Below are 17,506 nucleotides of genomic sequence, written 5' to 3'. Positions count from 1 at the left end.
GATGATCAACCAGCCAGACCTGCTACTGGTCATAAGCTCCTAATGAATGTCTAAATCCTTGGAGCTGAAGTGATTTAGGGGGGAAAAAAAGCTACATTTTTATTAGTTCCCCAAGTAGCACTCTGGCTCCTGGGGAAGGGATGCTTGTAGTTATGGGAGAGGAAGCAGAAAGGAGGAAGAAAAAAGAAAGGAAGGATTATTTGATTATTTCTTCATAAACAACCAATTCCTTTAGCACCTGGCTGTGGTTCCTGCCTCTGTGAGAAGAATATCAATGGCTTTAATATTCCATTGTTTGTAGCTGGGAAGCATTTGCTTACTGTTCTGAGCTGCCTGGCTCTCAGACTGGCAGCAGGCAAAAAATGTGGCAGATATAAAAGGAAAACTCCAGCCCAAATGCTTTAAGTCAGATTAGATTTTCCTTTAAAACACCCTGTGAAATTATTCTTAGTAAATCTTGGGTTGGTTGTTAGTTGCACTCCTTCCCATGAAGAGTGGCGATTCTTAAGTGTACAGGTTCTACTGTTCTCACATTATTGCTTTTTTGTTAGTTTTTAAAATGGCCTACTTTGTTTTGATGTAATCTTTATCATCCTCAGTAACACTAGTGCTGGGGCATGGTTAATGAATACAAATGAAAAAACAAAACAAGAAGCAAGAAAATGTGGGGGAAGAGAAGCGATGGTGGGAATTTGAAATGGCTCATTACCACAAGGTGGCACTATTAAAACACCTCATTTTAATGTCCTAAAAAGATGGCAAGTGCGGAAGGAAAATACAAAATTAAAGAACCTTTCACATAGAAAATATTTTATATCAAAGTAGTGAAATGTGCTTGTGTGATGCTTATTTGTGTGTGTATGTGTGTATTAAAGATGTAATCATTTTAGGAAGAGTAAAAGTTATGGGGAGCAATGAGAGAATTGTGTTGTGTTGTTTGTTTTTTAAGGGAGGTGTTGCACAATTGATACTCTTGTAATTCAAATAATAAATATTTTTATTGGATACTAAAAATATTTAATCCCTACCAGATCTTCCCTGCAATCTCCTGAAGTGTGACATTGTAGACACTAGAATGATGGGTTTTGTTTACCATTCCTTAATCCACTTTCATTCTACCCAGAGAGCTTGCACACTGAGGGCATTTATTTGAAAACAATTAGTGCCCCATTAGGGGAAACGTGAAGCCCGCTCAGTCTCAGATGTTCTTGACTGCTTTGGGAACTTGGTGTGTGGAAAGTTGGTAAAGTAATACTTGGAAAATAATTCCTTACTTTAAAACATGTTGTCTGTTATGTGACTCCCTTGATGCTGGTCCCATTGTCTTTAAAAGTGAACGTTTTCATGTATGTGTGTTCTGTGTGTGCATAGGGTATCTACTTATTGACGGTCAGAGAGACGAAAAGCTGATATTTTGCAAATTTGTACATTGAAGGTGGGGTTTGATAGAATGGTACAGATAATCTTACTCTTAAAGAAAGGCAGGAGTGGAAAGTGATCTAATGTAAGTGAATAGAAGCGCGCAGAACTTTGCATTGATGCTCTTTATTTCATCCCCGTAGCAACCCTCTGAATCAGATGACGTTGGTATCTCCATTCTCAAGGAGAGGCTCTAAGAAGTTAAGTAACCTGTCAGTTGTCACAAAGCCACTGTGTGGCAGGATCAGGGTTGAGCCCAGAAACTATTCATGGGAGAAAAATGCAAGGATGTGAAAGGGAAAAGGTCTAGATTATCTTGCCATTTGTATTTAGATAAAACCTGGGAAAATGATGTGGATTTCTTTGAAAGAAAGAGACCTGCTCTGTTCCAAAGCCTGCTTCCTGTACAACCAGACAAGGGATGTATATGTTTACACAGTAATACACACACACACTTTTTTTCCTGCTTCTTTTATATAATTTTCATCCACCTCTGTCTCAGCATAGCTATGACATTTTCCCCCATCTACAAAGCAGGAGGCCTGGAAAAACTGCTAGATTTTTGCCATAACTGGGGAAAATAGTACAAGTTGATTATGAAAACTGTAGCTGTGATATCTCCAAGATAATTCATACTAGAGAGGCATTGACCCAGCTGGAAATATAATTCATGATATAGAAATCAACTTTTCTTCTTAGGAAAAAAATGTTAATGAGAATATATAAGATGGTGGTACTTACTAGGCGCTGAAATGCTGGCAGACTTGAGCCTATAGCACTATCTAAATATAAAATACACATTTATGTGTATATATAAATCTTTTTATTGTTTTGAAGTATCTAAAATAACTATATATCTATTGTTAGACTTTATGATTGAACTGTATTTAGGTTAGTAGTTTTTAGCCTACATTTTGCAGAGGTGCCTCTGTATCCATCTGGAAAGTTGTGTGGAGGGAAATACTGTATGTGGGGGTGGTGATGGTCTGCGTGGAGGAAGTGCAGTGGGGGAGGTGGGCTTCGGCCCTCTGCTGTCACTTAGGTTGGAGTAGCTAGGCTATTTCTGGCACATACAGTACTTTTATACACATGGAATATTCGATTTTGATGTTAAGTCCAATTGTATATCAAGAATCTAAGAGGTTTATTTAGGACAATTCATCACACAATTGTACTTAAAATATTCTGATATTTTGATGATTTCTTAAAAATGAGAAAAGATCCCCTCTGTCATATGGCTATCAAAATTGAATGTGACATAATACTTGAGAAGAAAAATCATTATAGATTTTAAAGAGCTGCATCACAAAGGAATTGAATCTCTAATTTGATATTAAAAAAGGGGAAGAATCTCATTCTATGATAACAAATCTTGAACCAGCTGGAGGCTGATTAATATAGAAATAAGAGCAAGTAAGAGGCATTTGGATGGAAGCAAATATCCTGGGGTTTATGTTGAAGTTTTTAATGTATCCTCTAGTGGTTCTGAAACGTTGACAGGAGTGCCGCTCATTTCATTGTTTCTTTGGTCATTTATTCACTCATACATATTATGGAGGGACCTCTGAGGCCCACTGTAGAGAAGTGCATCTGAAGACTCGGGATTGGATCCCCTGACGGCTGCAAGACTTCTTTGTTTATGAGAAAGGTGTGCTGTTTACGCTCTAGCCCGTTAGTTGTGTTTTCAGGATAACATCTTTGGTGTCGGGAAAGTGCCACCTGCTTGTTGTTGCAATTGCACTGTTGCCATTTGCCTGTTTTGCTAATGATTTGCTGCAGTTGAAACATGGTGTGACTTGGTCTGGTTCCCAGCTCCTGAGACCACAGGAAACACAGACAGGTACCTGCTTGATTCTCCAGGGCTGCAGACGTTCCTCGGCACGCGGTGTGCAATACACACTGAATTTCCTGTGTCGTTTCTCACCCAGCCCTCACCCGGAGGGCTGGAGGGTACCTGGGAGAACTTTGTTAATTTGGGCTCAAGGTCAAGTAATCTGTTTTAGACCGTAGGAAACTTAGTTTAAGGAATACTGAAAGATCTCATAAAGGAGATTTGGAGGGGTGGCTAGTAATTGGCTTATTAATGAGACCTGAGTCATGTCTTGGCATTTAATCAGTTAATAAATTATTTCAATATGGTATTTCCTTTTTTCTTAAGAGTTTGTCCCTGACAGAAGAGGGTTGCCAAGAATGTAGTCTTTGTTGATTTCCTGTGGAATATGCCTTTTGCATTTCTTTTTTTATGATGCCTCACCCCTCCTCAGTATGGAGAAACAACAGGAGAAAGGGAAATCTAGGGAAAATAAGCAAATGCAGGGTCAGGAATCAAACTGAGATTTTTGGGTTCCAAGTTTAGTATACTGTTTTGGCATTATTAATAGCCAACCAAGTATTTAATAGTTCATGAACAAGAACTTGAGACTGTGGCTTCATTTTTGAGAGTCACATACACCAACACTACTAGGGAACAATACCCAAAGTGCATTTATTACTAGTTTATGTATACACAGCCTTATCCCATAAAGGGAATGAAGTGGTCTGCAACAGTGACACATCCAATAATGGTAAAATGTAAATTGAAGGAGCTGTAAGATCCAGATCAGGACAAAAATCTCATTCAAACTTAACCAAAGAACTTGAAGTGTGTTAGATGTGGGCTTATCAGCTGTTACGGTCCAGCCTCCTCTGTGGCAGCAGGCCAAGCTGAATCCAAGTGCAAGAGGGCCACAGAGAGGAAGTAAGGAACTCAGAAGCCTTCCCTGATGACACATATCCTCTCTGAGTGCTCAGAATTTTCATTACCACTCATTTCATGGCGCACTAGAAAGTGAAACAATTTAGTAGGGCTCATTTATCTGTATATGAACTTGCCATTTACTGTAAGAGTGTGGCATGAAGCAGGTGTCTTGTTGGTGAAAGAGGGTCAGGTCGGGAGGTTAGTGCCCGGAGGCTGAGGCCCAAGTGGGCAGCACAAAGACCTTGTACTCAGGGAGGGAGACAACAGTGTGCTTGTGAGGAACTCTGATAACACATGTGACCTACAGCATAGTTTGTTATTTTTTCCTAACGTTGATCCTAGTGTGATAAATTACAAAATGAAGCAGGCAAAGGATTTATTATTGCTTGGTAGAGAAGTATGTATGCTTAGTTCTAAGAAAAGAAAGAACCTGGCAGATGATGCCCTCTTTTCACAGAATACTTTCTTGGATATTAGCTAGAACAGGATCATTCTAATAAAGCCAAAGGGAAGCAGAGAATTGGGGTCAATGTGGTTTTATCCCAGTCTTTTGCAAACTTCCATGGGTCATATTGTGAGGCAAGGAACAGATATCTGCGAACCACTTGAGGTGCTGACTTTGGGTTGCCTTGATGATTCAGTTGGCCCTGGGGGTTTCCTCCTGCGGTGGGGAAGTGCTGTGTCCAGGCTTAGCTTATCGCTTGAAGGGTGGCTTTTCTCCTTGGCAGGGAGGCCTGCAATCTCACATGGGGCTCAAGATCTCTGGATGCTGGGTGTCTGGCTTTCCTGGACAGTTCCAGTAAACAGCTGGCATCTAAAGCCAGCCCACTTAGCAGCAGGAGTCTGCCTGCACTTCCTATAGCAAAGCCACCTTTTCCAATGTGTCCTTAACAAAGCTGTAGAGAAAGGGTCCTCTACTGGAACATAGCTGCACTGTTTCTCTAGCAGGGTGCCCTGGCCCCCTCTCTACAGGGACAATGGGTGACCCCACCTCCTTGACTCTTGCTAAACGTAGCTGTGCAAGCCTCCACTGTCCTCAACAAAACCCTTTCCTTAACCCACATTCTGTAATATTGTACTTCCCTCTAAGGTCCGTGCAAGCAGGTCATCATCCGTGAGACCCACTTTTAGAACAATTGTTATGAAGACAACAAGAGTGACAGTCTTTTACAGCCCAGGTTTAAGTGGTGACTCAGAGGTTCCTCCAATAGCATACAGCAAAATGGCATTTTCTTCATGATTAAAATTCTTTCTTCATGATTAAAAGTCCTCTTGTGCTCAGAGTGAGCTCTCAACCTGGAGCTAATTGACTCTTCTTAGGCTCCATTATAGCCTTACGTGGTAAATGCTCCCTCTACTTAAGTTTTAATCTCACTCCTGTTAATTGTGTTGCTCTCTGTAGGTAAGGACTAAGCAGGCCATAAAATGAAGTGTTTATGGTCAAATTTCATACTAACTCCTGAATAAATGATGCAGAACACTGTGGATGGTCTCGTCAGTGCAGTCACCATCACTAATGATGATTCATCCAGCCCAGCCTGGGTGCTCTGCTCCGTGGGCTGCATGCCGAGTGAACCCTAGCACTGGTAGCAAGTGTGGGTTCTGATGTCACGGAAACAGCAAAGCCCTATACAAGTGGGAAGTCACCACTCAGTTATTATTCTTTTTATTGTTGTTATTGTTGTTGGAACGTTAATTCAGTTCTGTCCTCTGAATTGAACTTTAACCAGGATTAGTTTTTATTACAACAAAGGACGCTGCTCGTGACTGAGGAAAAATAAGGATTGAATTGGTCTTCACAAGTCTTTTTTTAAAGCTTTGTACAGGAATATAGCAGGACCCTGTTGTTTTTGTTTTCTTTTTTTTATTAACATAGTTTATTGTGTAGATTCAAATAGGTCATGAGTCCATAATAGCCCCTAAACAGAATATCTGCTTAAAATCAAAGCCTATATCACGTGGTCATCTCACTTCTGAATTTTGAGCAGTGTCTAGCTACCATTTTCAGTATTAACAAAGAATTTTATGAAGCTTTAGACAAAAATCTAAGTCATTAAATAAAATAGAGTACTGAGTGCTGGTTAAGTTGAAGTGCTATACAAAGGCAGATAATTATAATAGATTGAGAATTATACATTGTAAGAAGATTTGTTCTCTTTAGTTTTTTTTTTTTAACCCTGACCAGCATAGAATTTAATTGATTGTTGATCAGTCTTGGGTTCAAGATGTGTGTGGTTCAGTAGTTTTTTTTTAATTGAGGTATAGTCAGTTTACAATGTTGTGTCAATTTCTGGTGTATAGCACAGTGCTTCAGTCATACATGAATATACATATATTCATTTTCATATTCTTTTTCACCATAAGCTATTACAAGATATTGAATATATTTCCCTGTGGTATACAGTGGTTCGGTATTTTTAATAGAATTATGAACACCCATCAACCCACTGCCCATCCACAGAATGAGGACATCACTGTGAATAACATCTACTCATACTGTTAATCTTTATGGTAAATTAACGTGTATTGCCCTTTATTGGTTGCTTTCATTATTTTTATTATCGTAATTATTATTTTCTTGAGTTGAGCAACACTTACAGATACACTTAGAACGATGCTGGCGATTAAATTTTATCCCCACAGGCTATGCAAACTGCATGTCATAGAAGATTAAGCTAATAGAACCAATACTGGATCCTTTTGGTCGATCAAAAATTATCATGGTCCTTTGACGGTCTTCTGTTTGCATTTGCAACCTCAACTTCATAATTATGAGGGAATCATACTCTTAGCAGACATCAGCGTCCTGTGTTCCTAGGCTTCCTGGCTGTTTAGTTGTAATCTTCAGTTGATTAATTTGTTCATCTATTCATTTATTCAAGGAATGCTTCCTGAGAGCCAGGCACTGAGCTTGGCTCTAGTGTTTCAAATGCCAAGTGAGGGAGGCAGACTTGCAGAGAGATCATTGTAATGGGATGTGATGCATCTTGAGAAAAGCTCTGTTTGGGCAGAAGGGTGAGGGCTGTGCTTTCTGTCCTGGGAGAGTTAGGGAAGGCCAGAGGAGCTGATTTTTCACATGGGAATTTTGGGATGAAGAAGAGGTGGAGGTTTAAAGCAACAGTAAATGAAGTTACTCGAATGGAAAAGAGGGAGGTAGACTTGAGACTACATCCCAGGTGCCTCTTCTTCCTCCAGAAGCCTGCAGGCCTCGTGAAGTTGTTTACACCAGAGAAAGGAGAAGTACAAAACTGTGCTGAGACCTCAACCCTTGGCAAAAATTTATTCTGTGCAGATACTATTGGAGCTAAATTTTGTGAGCAAATGGAAAGATGTACTCAGTGTGTAATGGGCAGATACAATGAGCAGCAAGCACATCACTATGAGAAGCCTTTGTGGTCCCAATATCTTTATTGATTCCAAAGATAGAAAATGTAATGTCAGTAATAGGACAGTGCTATCCCAGAAATAATTGCCCTTCCATCTGTTATACAGCCACTCAATTCTGTGTCTTTTCCATGATGAAAATACAAAATGCATTTGGGAAACCCCCAGAATGAAGCAGAATACAATGTCCCCTGAGGTTTTTCCTTCATCTGTTTGCTAGAGACAATGAGGGGGCAAGACTAGTGAACAAAGATCAGAAGAGCATCATTTGGGTGTGCAGTCTATATAGTGATGTCAAAGCAACAATTCTTTGTTTTTTACAGTAATCAAATCAAAAGCTTATCATAATATGATTTCACAGCCAGAGCAGACAGCAGATTTCTGTGGACCTGAGTCTCTCAATTAGATTTCTGTGGCTTAGCCACAGGAAGCCATCAGAGGTTAAAGACTTAATTTTTCTCAGTGGTGTGTCCTGAGGAAAAATGATCAGTATGCAGTTTTCCCAGCTGCCTCTCTGTCTTGTAACATTTTCTTTTCTCGGCCTTCTCTGGGCATCGTCATTATGGATCTTCATTATTACAGTTGTGATGAGTGGGGTGATGTCTTTATTTTCACTTTCTAGAATTATCTTCTGGTTCGGAGAGTCTACCCTGGGTGCTGGAGATCCACAGCTTATCTGGACTGGCCAGAAATTTGTGAGCAGCCCCTCTTTGGTGGGTACCAGTTTGGGTTCATGAACTCCACTTCCTCTGCTCCCTCAGAAACTTTAGTTTTAAAACCATCCCCATCTCATGGTAAAGAAAGCCACTCAGAAGTTTCATTTAAATTTTCTCTCAGCAGATGTGCTGCTCTCATGGAGTGTATGGAAAATTATTTTCAGATTTCAAAGAAACCACCTGGTACTTAGTGGGCCAAGGTAAGAAAGACTTAGCAAGGCAGAGAGCGATGAGGAACAGGGCACAGTCAGACTGACACTCTGAAGAGTCTGAAGGATTCTTTTCCATTCTGAGGCTTTATATTCACAGGAGAATAGAATGTTGTTGTCTTATTTACTTCTTTTGACTCCATGGGGGCTCTCAGAAGGTAGACATTTTTATATTCTGTACTTTGCCAAGCAGTGGAAACTTACATTCAGGATCTGGGTCCCAAGAACAGGTCACGATTTATAATGATGCCTGTGGAAAGTGGCAGGGAGGCCTGGAAACCCAAGAACTGGGGCTCAATTTCTGCATCCTCCTTTGATTTTTCAGTTGAGTGGAGTTGGCTTTTTTATTCATTTCATTTATGTCAATTTTTCATTTAATAAAATTGTGGATGACTCATGTTTACCTCTTCCACCTTCTGGAACAAGGTGGAAAAAGGTGAAGACAGTCTCTGTTCATCACCCCACTAAGGGTAGGAGGACTTAACTGTTCGCTTTCCACTGAGGACACATGTTCACAGAACAAAAATATTGAAAATCTCCCTTGAGTTATAACTGAGTTACATGAAGACTTTAATAAGCTTTACTGTTTCTTACAGATTCTTATTGGCTCCTCATTACAACCCTACAATATAGATACTGTTATTATTCTATTTTACAGCCAAGAAGGCTGAGGCACAGAATGGTAAAGTAACTTGCCCAAGGTCACACAGCTAGTAAGATGTGGAACAGGGATTCAAACCCAGCAGTATGCTCTCAAGTCCATGCTCTGAGTCCCCGGGCTTGGCTTGCACTTCTCCTGCCTGATGTTGGCCAGTCCTCTCTTGGGAAAATATATGTTGCATGTTTGTTAAAACAACAACAACAAAACAACAGGCTCATACAACCTCTTTGTAATAGCAGATGATTTCTAGTTTTGTGTCCACTGCTTTCCAGTTTGTATTTCAAGTAGAATGAGCCCTGATCCTAGGTATGCTCATGATTCTGGGGTTGCCACAAACTGGGATTGTTGGCCTTTTTGGTGACCTATCGACCCTTCCTAAGATTTAGGAAACTTGTATCCATGGGCTTAAACCCCTAAAACATAAATAAAAGAGAAACAAGTTGAAGTGGCTTCTCAATTGTAAACTCCAAAGGCAAGTATAGAAAAATCAATGGTGGTGTTTTGATAGTCAAGGTCAAAGAATTCATTTCCTTTTTCTGAATGAACCACTTTTACTGTGTCACATTTTATAGCCTTGTATAATTTATGTACTCCTCTGATGGTGGAGGTTCATGGAAACTCAATGAAATTGCTCTAGGAAACCATAATCATTGATTTAGTTGAATTTTGAATTTTCCATTGGGGATTATGTTTAATGCCCTCTTTTACAGTTCCAGTGTGCTCTGTGATATCTGAGCAGAGAGTATTTTCCCCTAATGTGGCATTAAGATTAGAGACCCAAATTGTGTTCATTTGTAGCAAAATGAAGTATTCTGTTGACTTATTCAACTGTCCTTGTCTTGGACTCCATGTTCCAATTTAGGACAGGGAGAAATTTGCTGAACTGTCTATTTCTTCTGAATTTCAGAGAACTAATTGCAACAAAGACCTGTCCCAGATGGCAGCTTGTCTATCCTTCCTTCCGTCCTTTCTTTTTACCTAATTTGAAAGTCCCCTTTAACATTGAGTCTCTCTGGACACTAAATTCCACAGCTTCCCAGTTGCAACACAGGTAAAGATGCTAGTTGATGAGTGAAAATAGCTCAGGAATGGCCAGAAAACTAACATATCTTGAGTTTTGTGTACTAGGAATTATGCTAGTGCTTTATGTATGTTTTCTCATTTAATTCTCAAACCAATCTTATGAGGCACTTACTGATCACCCCATTTTATAACTAAAGAAAGCAATATTCTAAGACTTTGATAATTTTTCCCAAGGGCTCAAATTCAATAGGATCTGAGACTGAGAAGCAAACATAGGTCTACGTGGTTGTAAAATGAGTGCTGTTTGCACCAAACAGTGTTCACCAGGACTCACAAGGCCTGAGTTCCTTCATTTATTCATTCATTTCACAGATTTTTGTTGAGTACCTGCTCTGTTCCAGGTACTTATCTACTTCTTAGAGATTCAGTAGTGTTCCAGACAGAAATTGTGACTATTCTGAGACCATGCCTTCAAGGTGGGGATAAGGGGGTACAGAATGAGGGGAGATTATATGTACTACACAAGTAAATTAAAATTTCATGATAAATGCTTCTATAAAAATAAAGCAGGAGGATCTGATAGGAGAGTGATGGGGTCTACTTTAAATTGGATGGTCAGGGAGGTGCTCATTGAGCAGGTAACCCTTAATGTGAACTTTGAATGGTCAGAAGGCGCTGCCAGCTGGAAGAAGAGCTCCCAGGCAGAGGAAAGGCTTGCAGAGAGGCCCTGAGGAGGAAATGATTATGTGTGAAGAAGGCAAGGGTGGTGGAGTGCGCTGAGAAAGGAGAACAGGTAGGAGACATGGTTGGAGAGGGATGTGGGGCCCAGATCACACAGAGTCCTGTGGGCCTGAGTAAGATACTTGGTTTCAAGAAGCCGTGGGAGGGTTTTAAGCAGGGGTGTGATAAGGTTTGTTCATTTATGGAATCCAAAGAATGGATAAAGGAGGGACTGTGGAATCAGAAGGACAAGTTAAAAAGTTAAAATAGTTAGTAGCTTGGGCAAAAGTGGCTGGTGCCTTGACCAGTGGTGGTGGAGCTGGGGAGAGGTGGACTGCTCAGGGAGGCGTCCTGGAGACAGAAGCATCAGAACTAGCTGATGCCTTTATATACCAAGTTGCATCACAGTAAAATGGGTGACTTAATAAAATTGGGATATAATTGACACATAACATTGTATTACTTTCCAGTGCACAATATAATGATTTGAAATGATCACCACAATAGGTCTAATTAACACCCATCACCACACATAGTGATAAATTTCTTTTTTCTTATGAACTTTTGAGATCTATTCTTAGTAACTTTCAAATATACAATACAGTATTACTAACCATAGTCACCATGCTGTATATTATATCCCCCAGAATTTTTATTTTATAACTGGAAGTTTGTACGTTTTGACCACCTTTACTGAAATGAGTGACTCCTGAATGACAACTAGTACTTTTTTGGCATCAACTTTACCCTTGAAAATTGAGGACAACTTGGATTTCAGTTGTGTAAGTCTGAGTTTCACAATAGCCAATTGGTACGTATCATCAGGAGAAGATTCCATTCATTTCATAGAATATATTCTAATATATGAAGAAAACAAATGCATTATTAAGAAAACTTGAACATATAGACATGTCTTGCTTGTTCCTGGGAGGAGCAATTCAGTCAAATTGTAAAGCTTGTTACATGATTTCTAACCATGTAACGTAATTCTAACTATGCTGCCTTTTTAAAAAAAACTTACAGAATAACCTTTAAATGCATTTGAATGAATAAATAGTTGGTAATAATAAAGGGAAATTGCCTTCTGAGACATTAATGTGGCTAAAAGCTGTGATAAGTAGAATAAATAATAGTGGCATAGGAATCAGGAGAAAAATCTATGGACTAGAATATGAACTTAAATATATGTAAAGTTTTAGTATAAAATAAAGATGTAATTACAAATGAGTAATGAATTTATAGATCATTTAGTAAATGGTGTTGGGACATTTGCTTTAATAAGATTATAGGAAATAAGCTACATTTTATGCCAAGAAATACTAAATATTAGACATTCAAATGTCAAAAATCCTTTGGAGCTACAGGAAGGAAATTTAGATTTTTTTTTATAATCTTGAAGAAGAGAGAGATTCTTCTTAAGGGTGATATCAATGACAGAAATCAAAACAGGAAAGAAAAATTTAAGTTTTTCATTAAAAACCTTAAAATTAATAACAAATGAAAAAATTGGGAGAAATGTATTTGACACATTACTTTGCCAGATGCTTACTATATAATGAGCCCTGAAAAGAAATGACTTATGGACATAAGTAGAGATTTCACAAAAGAACTAATACAAAGACCGAAAAAAAAAAAGAAAAAAGTGTTCCATCTCAATACTAATTAAGGAAGAGCAAATAAACATCAATGAGATCTTATTATTTCTACTTTCAAATTGGCAAAGATGACAAAATGCTAATATCCATTGTTGGTAATGGTGTGGAGAAGAGGACAATTTACTACATTGCTGACAGGAATGAAAATTCATACATACTTCCCAAGGCAACTGGGCAATATGTAAAAGTTGTATATATTGTTTCTAGGAATTTATCTCAAAGATACAAAGCTGTGTATAAGAAGTCAGCTATTAGGTTATTCATCACAGCACTCTGTATAAGAACCAAAACGTCCAAAAGAAGGATTGACTATACCCATTATGCTGTAGGGATAACAGTGGAAAACAGTCATTGAATATGATGTAGTAGAAGTGTATTTATTGACAAAAAAAGACCTCCACAGTGTATTTCAGGTAAAAATACAAAGCTTATATAGCATTATGTGACATATGATCTTCACCTCCCTTTTTTGTTAAATTAGGGATATATGTACAATATTTGTAGAAGAGATTTGGTCAAGGTATCTCTGAGTGAGCATGATTAAAATTGTTTTTGCTCTCCTTTTTACATATCTAATTTAAAAACATTTCCTTCGTGAACATATTTTAAAGCCTTGTAGCCAAGAGCATGGTCTCTATGAGTTCAGACGGACCTGTGCATACCAACTGTCCTTTGACCCTGGTTAGCTAATTACACCTCAGGTTTCCTCTTACAAAATGTACATCATAGTAATACCTACCTGAAAGATAGTTGTGTTAAAATAATGCATTGAAAAGTACATAGCAGAATTTTGTCAGAGCTAATGCTGTTGCTTCTTTATATTTTTTAACTTGATATTTTATCAGTAATAAAACTACTCTTTTAAAATAGAAAGGTTTGGCTCTGCAAATCAATGAGAATTGAAAATAGAAGCATCAGCTCCTCTGTTTGGAGCATCAAAACCAATAGATCTTATTTCTTGTTTTCACCTGGTCGGACTGCGTCTCTGGATTGCACAATGCAAGTTGCCACCAGCCAGGGCAAGGCAGTCACCACTCCTTGCCAAGATTATAAAACCACCTGGATATTACTATTTCTGGGTATAATCCCTGAGAGTTCCACATGCTCTACAATTTCAGTTGGTCAGCTGTGAAACGACTTGATTTTGGAGGAGGAAAATAGACTAAGAATAGCACGTGAAAACACCACTAAGTAGTCTTAATGTTTCCCTAAATGATGGACAAACAAGATAGAGTGTATTCAAGCAATAGAGAGAGCCTTTGAAAGTTTGGTTTGGTGCAAAGAGTTTGTGGTACAAACACGGTACATGCAATTCCTTCTGAAACATGCCAGGAAAGGGGTGGGCACCAGTCTGTGGGTTATTTATCACGAAAGGTGTCTTTGTTCAGGCCTACAGTCTTGACATGTGTGTTTCAAGAAATAATATTTTCCAAAACAGTGCTTCTTTGGCTTCTGTTCGATTATACATACAGTGCTCTGGGGCTTAAGATGAGGAGGGAGGATTAATTATGCCTCAGATGAGTGTCTTTAGTTAAACTCTTGATTCTTCACTCTCTTTTTCTTCTCTTGCTTAGTTTCTTTTCCTTTTCCTTATCTGTGAAACATTCGTCACCTGCTGTCAGTTTTTCATCCAGGAATGGGTAGACTTCTCAGTTGTAAGAAGTGCTTTACCCACACTTGTTATATATTTTTAAATGTATTTAAACATATTAGTCCATCTGGAGACTGCCAGGAATGGGATGGTAATGAGTTACAGCACCTCTTTGCCTAGTTAAGAAATGTCACCAGTATTTTTAAAGGGACTTTCCATCTAGTCCTTTATGCTGTAAGTTTAAAAAGTAGGTAAATCCTTGGAGCTGGCCGGTGCAGTTTTTTCTCTGTTGGGCATTCATTTGAGTCATAAAAGAAGAGCTGGATCCAATAAGATACAGGCCGGCTGACAAATGGCTTATTTAAGTTAATGTGGAAAAATATAAAATAATGGGAACTAGGTCAAAAACGGCAAAAAGGATTAGGGCTTAAATAGAGACAGCCTTCCAGACAATGAAGGGAAGAGGATCTGGCAGTAATAGTGTCTATAAAGGCCGACCCATCAGCTTCACGTCTGGCAGTAATTAGGAGGCCAAAGGAATACTGTGATGAATCGACTGAGGAACGGAAAAGAGAAAGGGTTGATAGACTCTGTGGAGCAGATGACCTTACAGAGAAAGAGGAGAGCTTGTGGGAGACAGTCCCCCAAGTTAGGAGACAGAGGAGAGCCTCCTCTGGCTCTTTGTGGGTGGCCAGGTGATTGACACACAGGAGAAGAGAGGAAACAGAGTAGTAGATGGAGGGACTGATGAGAGGGGCATGAGGTTCCCTTACGATAATCTGTTGGGATTCATGTGCCACCACCCACGACTTTTTCAGGGTCTCTAGGTTGCCCCCTGTGGGCCTTGTGGCCCACCTCTCACTGCTAATTTCCACGCATCTCCATGCACCTTGACTCCAAGAAGGAGCCAGCTATTTAGTGGGGAGAGTCCTTTTTAGTTAGGATGCCTCCATCTTCTTTAACATCTTGCTGCTGAGTCTTTCTCCCCCGACAGCCTCCTGCCTCCTAGGGAGGCCAAAGCACACCCAGACATGACAGCCTTCTGGACTCCACAACTGGGTTCTCTGAGACTTGCCAGTCTATTCTTTTATTTAACCAGGACACACAACAGCTGGGTTTAGGAGTGCAGCTGGATGCCTTTCAAGGCTCAACTGAGCTTCAGCTACAGTGTATTTTTTTGTGTTTATCTACATCAGGGATGCCAGTTCATGCTGGGAAACTGAGCAGGAATGCTCTTTCTTCTATTTGCTCTGCAGAGCACCATGTACAAGGTGGTGTCCAGCCAACACTCTAAGTTAGGATTGCTGTAGACAAAAGGGGAGTGGACCGTGCTACAAGCATCATGGTCTCAAATAGACATGCTGAGCTCTGGAATCGGGACTCAAATGTGGCTCTCTTTGGACACTTGAAACAAATGTAGTATTCCAGAAAGATGGGAAAAGCATAGCCCACAGGGTGCCTTTGTTGAGTCCTCAGCAGGGGTGGGATGGGGATCTGAGGGCTCTAAAGATATGAGGGGAGCTTGCAAACTGAGCTTAGCAAGTCCATACTGAGGGAGGGAAATAAGTCTCATGGGTCACCTGAGATGCCTATAGTATCCTCTACCAGGAAGGCCTTAGGCATTGGCCTACCCATGTCTTACTTATAGGACAATCAAGTTCACAAGGACAGTGTCTCCCACTGGGCCTGCATGATGGTTTGATGCCCACTTATAGGACAATGGGTATTGTGATTTTGAGATTTCTTTCCTGTTTGTCTTTAAGGATACTTCCTAGCTACCAAGATAAATCTGTGCAAGCTCAGTCATCCCTCTGAAAACTGAAGTTAATTCACTCAGTCAGAAATAAGCTTTCTTGGGGGATGGAGACTTACAGTCATGAACGAAACAGATATAAATTCTTGCCCTCAAGGCTCATACATTCTTGTGGGTACTCAGGAAAAACACAAAATAAGGTATTCCTTACAGAGTATGGTGGATGACAATTAGTGCTATGTAAAAGGAAGACAGGAGGAGCATAAGGAGTGTCAGGGAGAAGTTTGAATTTGATTGTCTTGAAATATTCAGACATCTGGCAATACATAAACATAATTTTGGATATCTAGGTGATTATAGATACTCAGTATGTGTAAGTAATAATGTTCTTAGATTTGTATAGTGCATTATAGTTTTCAAAGCATTTTCATATCATTTCCACAGACTCTGCCTCTGCCAATTTCACATAGATAAGCAGTTTGCTCCATTCAGGCACAGATTTGAAGTATATTGAATTTGGACTTTACAGCCCATTTAGGTGACTTCCTGGAAAAGTGCCCTTTCCCATCTTATGAATGTCTTATAGTGAACTGCATCAGTCACTCCTTCAGTAAATGGAAGAGTAAGACATTTGCCCAGTGGCCTGGGGGATTCTTGAGGAGCCCTGGGATGAGGAGGAGTCACATCAGCATAATTAGTGATCTCTTACACTGTCTGGGGTATTTGTGAGGGTAGTCCCATTCTTCTGTCATGTATATAAAGCATGAATGTGACAGAGAGCCCTTGGAAATCATGTATGGAGGGACACTCCAAGGTCACTGTCACTCCCAGGCCCTAGCACCCCGTCTCTTACTTGGCTGTTCATTTCTCCCTGGGGGTCTTCCTTTCACATCAGTGTCATCTTGTGTAGATGAGGCTCACCCTCCTGTGCCTGCCCCTTTCAATCTGGCTCCTCCTCTCAAGTCTCAGGGAATCTCTAAGGATTCCTGAGATCCCCTTCCCATGCCCCCTACACATTTAGAAATCTGCCTATTCTTCCTGTCCATTCTTCCAGTGCCCTCCGGGCCAGTTCAGGACTTACAGACTTCAAACAAACGTCTGAATAATTGCAACGGTCTTCTCTCTAACCACTTCAGTTTCAATTTCAATAGTCTCCTTTTCAGCCTCTCATCCTTTGTGAGCCCAAACCTTGTGCTTTAAGAGACCAACCTGAGAATTCCTTGCAGGTTCTTGTTCTCTGTGCCTTTGCTCATCAGCCCTCTCACTGGTCTCCAGTGAGAAAAAACAGTTCCCTTTCTCTTGCCCTCTAAATCTGACTCATTCATCAAGCTCTTGTTGGAAGGCAGCCTCCTCAAAGATAGGCTTCCCAGATAAAATACAGAATGCACAGTTCAATATGCATTTTAGAGAAACAAATACTTTTCTACTATACATATTTCTCAAATATTGCATGTAACATACTTATAATAAAAAATCATTGTTCATCTCAAATTCAAATTTTACTGGTCATCCTATATTTTAGTTTGCTCATTTTTGGCAACTCTACTTCAAGAAGCCTCCTCTGGCTGCTCTGACTTCTGTACTTCCCAGAGCTCCATGTCTGTGGAAGGCTTACAGCACTTACTCATCACCTTGAAT

The 17,506-nt window shown here is 39.8% G+C and overlaps 1 long non-coding RNA gene across 2 annotated transcripts in view; it reads left to right on the top strand.

The window, feature by feature from the left end:
- Positions 1 to 17,506, top strand: part of LOC116279318 (uncharacterized) — a 76,101-nt gene that overhangs the window by 53,171 nt on the left and 5,424 nt on the right. For both annotated transcript variants that reach the window (XR_012071400.1, XR_012071399.1), the window contains exons 8-9: positions 8,163 to 8,253; positions 8,381 to 8,456. This is a non-coding gene — a long non-coding RNA (uncharacterized lncRNA). The remainder of the gene's footprint in view (positions 1 to 8,162; positions 8,254 to 8,380; positions 8,457 to 17,506) is intronic.

The sequence above is a fragment of the Vicugna pacos genome, chromosome 3 (genome assembly GCF_048564905.1).
Source record: "Vicugna pacos chromosome 3, VicPac4, whole genome shotgun sequence".
NCBI classification, from domain to species: domain Eukaryota; kingdom Metazoa; phylum Chordata; class Mammalia; order Artiodactyla; family Camelidae; genus Vicugna; species Vicugna pacos.
This window is presented reverse-complemented; position numbering and strand designations above follow the sequence as displayed.